This window comes from Streptopelia decaocto (assembly GCF_964273445.1).
Source record: "Streptopelia decaocto genome assembly, chromosome: 7".
Classification (NCBI taxonomy): domain Eukaryota; kingdom Metazoa; phylum Chordata; class Aves; order Columbiformes; family Columbidae; genus Streptopelia; species Streptopelia decaocto.
Window position 1 is genome coordinate 49,067,537 of NC_138661.1, and position 6,952 is coordinate 49,074,488.

Below are 6,952 nucleotides of genomic sequence, written 5' to 3' on the forward strand. Positions count from 1 at the left end.
TGTTGACACATCCTCTATTCTGAGTAAATGTGCCCTGGATGTAAGGGATGGATTTCAACTGAAAACGAGCAGGATGGTGTTTACACTGGCACACATCTGAATTTCAAGGGTTTTGTCATTGCCATCTCAATTCTGGGGAAGTTTGGGACATCACGGGCACTGATTTAGTCTTCCAGAGTTCCTGTCAATATATTTATAAATCTTGATTTCATGTAATTATTTTTTAAATCTACAACTGCCTAGGTGATACTACCATTACCATATAAGTTGGTGTGGCAGATGCATCCACCTCGATAAAGACCAGCATTTCTAACATGTCAGTTGCTGGTGCTTTCATGCCCTTATTTTCATGCCTTTAACTCCCCACTGTGGCTGTCATCATATACACACCTTGGCTGGGTGCCAGCTATCACATACTCACTCACCAAGTGTCGTGGTTTAACATGAGTTAGCAATACAACCATGATAGCCTCTCACTTGCCCTCTTCCTCACCCCCACCCTCCTCCTCCCCTGAGACAATCGGGAAGAGGAAAGGAGAGACTTGGATTGAGATAAAGAGAGTTTAATAAAATAACAAAATACTAATACAGTACTAGTAAATATATATAAAATAGAAATAGAGTATTAAATAAAATATACACAATTCAATTCCTCACAAACTCCATCCACAGTGAGCAGCCAGTCCCAGGAAGCAAAACCTGGTCCCAAACAGCTGATCCCAAGGAGAGAAAAAAGGAAAAAAAGGCAGAAAGGCCCAAAGGCCTCTGCAAAATGGCAAAAGACCAAATTAAACATACCGAGCTGACCTCCCCCAGCTCCCACAAAAAGAGCAAATAAGAATGAGAAAGAAAGAGATTGAAAGATAGTGGGAGATCCTGACTCTCCTCAAATATGAATCTTGATGCTAGTGGGGTGGGATACTCTTATTTATCAGTCTGGATGTCAGTCAAGTTCTGGCCCATCCATGTCCCCCTTCCTCAATGCCCCACACCTGTGAGCAGAACCTCCTTGGCTCTCAGACCAGAGCAATTAAAAACATTAACTCTGTCCTGGGGTGTTATCTCTTGTTCTCAAGCTAAGTCCAAATAATGACCATGCTAGCTATGAAAAAGAAAGATTTCTAACTGCATGAAGAAAATTAACTCATTTTCAGTCAAACCAGTAAACCAGGGTACAGTGACCCCAGTCTCTCCCATTTTGGGGAGCAAGAAAGGTGGGACCCCTTGGTTAACAGACAAGGTCCACAGCCAATGAGTTGCCTCAGCCCTGAGAAGCTTCTGGACCATGACCAGATAGGACAACAGCTCAGATAGGACCAGGTTATAAATCAGGCCCCTGCCAGAGACTGTCTTTGAGTTGGTCTCCTTGGAGCAGCAGGTCTGTGATCAGAACCTCTCCCCCTAGATTGGGATGCCATTTGATGAAACTTTCCAGGACTGAGTGTTCTTTCCTCCCCCTGGTGAGTGATTATTTCTTCTGGATATATCCTTGAGAGAGCCTTCACCCTCCAGGTGACTGATCATATCTTGAGAGACTTTCCCCTTTGTGAGTGTGTTCATTCTTTCGATCATCACTCTTCTGTGTTTAAGTGCAGTAATAATACCCTAACTGGTACAATGAACTTGTGTCTTACATGTTATCGGAGCATTGCATGATTTTGGATTATCCCGATTTCACATTGGTTTCTGTCACTTGTTTTTGGCATTGTTGCGCAATAAAGTTTGTTTGAGCTTATCCTTTGTTTGGATTAGTTTTGCTATACCTCCATGACAGCTGGTAGTGCTAGGGTGCTTCTATCTCAAGGTAGAAACAATTCATGTCTACAAGAAGGATCTCAAGGTTCTGCTGAACAGTTAGGTCAAACAGGGAGGTGAGGTATGTTGATTGTCCAGTGTCACACAGTAAGGTAAACCAGAGGCAAAACCCTGAAATCCCAGTCCTTTATCCCTGAGACTTGTGTTCAAATCTGAAGAGTGCCACACAATTCCTATACCTGTGATTACAGGCAAATCAGAAACAAACAAACAAACAAAAACCCAACAAACCAACAACCAAAAAACTGGCCTGCTCTTTGTGAATGTAGTATTTAATTGCTGTCAGGCAAACTCTGAGAACTTATAGCCATGGTCTACGAACTGAAGCTTGATAATATTTTACAAAGTGGGTTGTTGTTAGTATTGCAAATGTCAGTATCTTTGCAATGGTTGCTGTCTGGTGCACTTCAAGAGGCAGACACTTCTGATGGATTCCTCTGATCGTTCAAGTTAGCCACTTCCTCAACATAAAGTAGTATGCAAATAAACAAACCAACCAACCAGCCTGCTCAGTCACCCTCATCCCATCAAGCAACGCTGAGCATATTTCCTCACTGTGCACCATTAACCCCTCAGTCATAGCTGCTACTGCCTCCTGAAGTTGGTAGGGTCTGGTGGACCCCACTGCACAGGTGCCAGGGGGAGTGTTTCCTAGGGGCTGCTGTGACTCAGCAGCTCTGCCACACCTTGGAGAGCAAGATTGTCTTCCCAAGCAGTGATGTAGCCTGTCAAGCCAGCTCATCCTGTGGCTCTGTGATTGCTAGATGTGACGCAAGAAGAGGGGAGGCAAGACTATACCCTTTCAGCAGCATTTCACCACTTGCTGCTGCATAGTCATGTCAGCCTCTGAGCATGTGGGGTGTGCTGCTGCTTCAGCTCTGCCAGGACAACCATGGTACTGTCCCTAGTAATATGTTGTCTTCCCTTTGCCCCTCCAGGACAGGCTGAGGACCTAGGCGAGGGACCTTATGAAGAGTTATGTATTTCCAGTTTGCAGACTTGTGTTTCCCTGCAGAAGCAGAGAAGAACCAGTGTCTGCAAGGCAGCGGGAGCACCTGCATACAGGTCTAGAGCTGAATCTTCCTAGAGGCAACATCTGGTCATTTGATCACCACGGGCACAAATGAAGCCATAGTTTAAACCAGTTTTAATCTGGTTGTAGTTAACTCTTCTGAACACTGACAAGTTACACTCAGGAAACAAACCTAGAAAAAGTGGGACAATTTGGTGCCTTGCATCAAATAGTCCCCAGCTGTGTTAACACTAAATATTTGTAGAATAAGGTCAGCCAAGACAGAAACATCTCTGATTTAACCATAGGCCTTACTAAATCCTTTATCGCCCTCATAGTTCAGGAGAGATTGAAGCCCTTTAAAGAATTCTAATGACTTAATGTTTAGCCCAACACTTATTAAAATCCTGAAAACTAAGAAGCTTTAAGAAAAAGAAAGGAGCATTTCTGAACAATGACTTCATGGTTATGCTCCTGAGGGTGAACATGAATATTTTGCTGTACCAAATCCACAAGTTAATCCATTTAGTTGAAACAAAATTCAAACAAATTCAGTTTTCTAATCTCATTCTCAGCCCTGATCCTATTAGCATTTTTAAGGCAATGCTGCTGGGAAGTAAGGTGAGACCTGTATACCATCCCTGTGGCCTTGCTGGAAAGAGTATAGTCATGGAAGGAAGCTTTGGTACCAACCCATTTGATTTTCACCTGAACCATGTGAGCTTTAGCCATTCCCTGTTCTATCACCATGGGAGGGCTTATGTCAGTACTGGTTGTCTTCCTCTCTCCTCACTTATTTTTTCCCACCTGCCCAGCATTAGCAATCATGGCATGTCACCTGGAAGCAAAAAGCAAACAGAATGTGTTAGCTTTGGTGATCTGCCAGCAAGGCACAGAGTGCGAGCACAGCATGCAGACTGATGAGCTGTGTGAGCCTGCTGGGTGGCTAGGAAAGTGTGGTGGCTCCACATGACAGCTGCCCTGGCTAACCAACCCCATCTCTCTTGGCAGAATGGTTCTCATGTTTTCTCAGAGGATGTTGGATGCTGGCAAGGTGTGCCAGCAGTATGGGCAAAACACTGAGTGAATCCCTAATAAGCTCAACTAGGCTCACCAGCATGAGCTCTGTGCTGCTCTTGCTGGAAAAGCGTAGGAGGGGGCAGTTCAGGTGAGCAAGTAAGTGAGCAGCAGTGAGGAGATTCCTGAGACAGGGAGGCCTACTTATAACGAGACTACTAAGGTGTGTAGAAGGAATCTAAAAAGGAAATAACCTACAGGAATTATAGGTTCCTTGGGTCTGGGATGTGATCGGACAAGATTGTTGCTTGTATGAAATTAGTAGGAATGTGTGTCCTCTCTCTGGGAGGTTTTGCAAACAGAAAAGTTGGAAATCACTGAAGGACTGGTGAAGCTGGCAGCTGATATTTATTAAAAAGATAGGTGAGGTTGAGGCAGATTCTGATTAACACTCCAAGTGCTGTGAAGTCATCAAGAGGAATTTATTGCACATGGTGGGGGGAAATTTGAACTTTCTCAGCATATGGGGAAGTATAAGGTGCTGGCCTTCTCTCCCAAGAAAGCGTTGCAGTGATGAAGGGGCTTGCTTTAGTAGGAAAGAGTAAAGAGATTCACAAGTTTATCAGTAGAAACACATCCCTGTTTTAGTATCAAAGGTTCTGTAGAGCAGTCTGTCTTGGAAGGAAGCAAACTAAAAGTTCAGTAACAAAGAAGAGTACAGAAGAAACTATGGAATTCTACAGCTGGGCTGTCATCTCTGCAGAGGCAAGAAACCCTTATACTGAGAGCTAAAGAGCTGTTCAAACTTCTGTTTCCTTCACTTCTCCAACTGCAGTCAGATGGACAGCAATTACATTGCCATTGACAAAAGTCTGCAAGTATCAGGATGTCTTATGCACTTGTAGAAAATCCTCAGAGGACTAGAAGCCATGATTTCCTTTATCTGGTAAGTTTAAGGGCTCCATAATGTTTTAGAAATGGTGAATGTGACTGTAGTGAAGAGCTTTGAGGAACCTTCTCTCAGATTTGATTCTGTCCTGTTGTTACATGAGTAGTATATGGTCCTTTTAAATGTTTTGAGCTCTCTGATGTATCTCTGTGTTTCCATGCTGTGTTATGTGTATGTATGTATATGTATGGTCTTCCTTGCATGTTTTGCACAGCTAGGAAACATAGTTATTTAGCTGAGTACTTCTTGTGATTTCTTCACATTCATTTTCTAAAACAGCAGAGGAAACAATGACATACAAATATTTGAGGCTAAAGCTCAAGTCTAGGGATAAAGGTTAGCAGAACTCAATTCAATAACTATTAAACACTTATCAGGCAAAATATGTTTGCAGTGCTCAGAGCAGACATAGAGAAGTTGTCTTTGATGATGGGACTACAGCAGCACTCATCTTTTGTGGGTCCTACTGGCCTGACAGAAGGTTGGCACCACCTTCCCACCCCAGGAGATCTTGTAACCTTGAGAGGTGCAGGTCGAAGTTCCCATGCGCAAAGAAGGGAATGGGAGCTTTTCATCCTGCAGATTCATTAAGTGGGCTAGGCACTAGACCAGGACTGTGTTTATATGTTTATGTAGGAGCAGTTACACTCATACAGTCCTAAAATTACATTTGGCCCTTTGAAGGCAACCATGAGCTGATGTGGCTACTGGTGAAAATGAGTTTGACACCCCTCCCCTAGACTGTTTTATATGAGGCGCACCCATCTCCATTTCTTTTCCCTATGGCTGCTCTTCAAAATAAAATATAACCAAAGACTCTGAGTTGTGAAGAGTCCAGTATCTTGGAAGCCTGCCTAGGACTTGGGATGCCAACTGAACTGAACTTCTGGGGACCCAGGCCAAGCAAGGCAGAGTTTCTGCATTGTCATTCAGATGTGAGCTGCTTAGCCCTCACAGGGATTTTTTGACAGCTTAAAGCTTGCAGAACAGCTGAGCAGGAGGATTGCAGGATTGCAATTTTAGACTGGAGTGTCTTAATCCCATTTCAAGCAGTTAAATGCTTTGGATAGAGACACTAATATCACAGAAAAGGAAAAAGGGAAGAAAGCTGCTAAACAAATAATTGGTAATACAGATTTGGGGAGAGTGTTCATTTTTTTTTTTTGCTTCTTTAGATGTGTCATGGGTGTGTTTTTGTTATCCCTTTACTTATTTAAAAAAAAACAGTAACACCGAGTTCAGCAGCAGTGCTAATTACCAGTATAACCACATGACTGCTCTAGGCTAATGATAGTCCTAAACCCATGTTCTCTTTTAATAGCTAAGCTGATTAAACTAGCACAGTGGAAAAACAAGTTAGAAAAATACTTTTGTGGTACTTCTCCTAGAAAAATTAAAATGCTTTCCAAGTGTGCAAAGTGAATATCGTGTGTCATTTCCCAACAAGCCAAGATATAGCTGCCTGATAACTACTGAGTTCACATTTCTGTGAAACTAGCCCAGGACTGGAAGTGATGACAGAAACAGGCTGGGTCACAGAGGCAAGCTTGTGAACATGAGGAATAGTCATCCAATCAGGTGCATGTCATAAGCAGCAATTGCAATTTATTTTTGCTTTAAGCCTTCCTCTCCCTTCTCTTTCTTCCAATTCAATTCCACCACAGTAAAGGGTGTGTCATCCCCCAAATTGGTCAAGATGGAAACTTGTACAGAGTTTAAGTACTGCAACCTTGAAATACAGAGCCAAATTTTGGTTTTACCCCCTTGTTCCACTGGGTAGGAAGGAACAGAGTAGGAGGATATTTCCCTGTTTGAAGGCCAGAAGAGACTGCTATGATAAGCTAGCCCATCTTTTGGTAGCTGATTAAATGAGCACAGTAAGGTTGAGAAATTACCTTCACAGTAATTTTAGGAGAATGAAGATGGTTTCTTTATCTCAGCTACCATCTCTTCCTATCTCTCCTAGCTGGCTGCCCTCATAGCATGGCACATATGTTCAAGACAGCCAGCATGGCTTCACCACGGGCAAGTCCTGCCTGACCAACTTAGTATGATGCAGTAACTACATCAGTGGACAAAGGAAAGGCTATGGATGTTGTCTATCTGGATTTCTGTAAAGTCTTTAACACGGTCCACCACAACATCCTTCTCTTTAAATT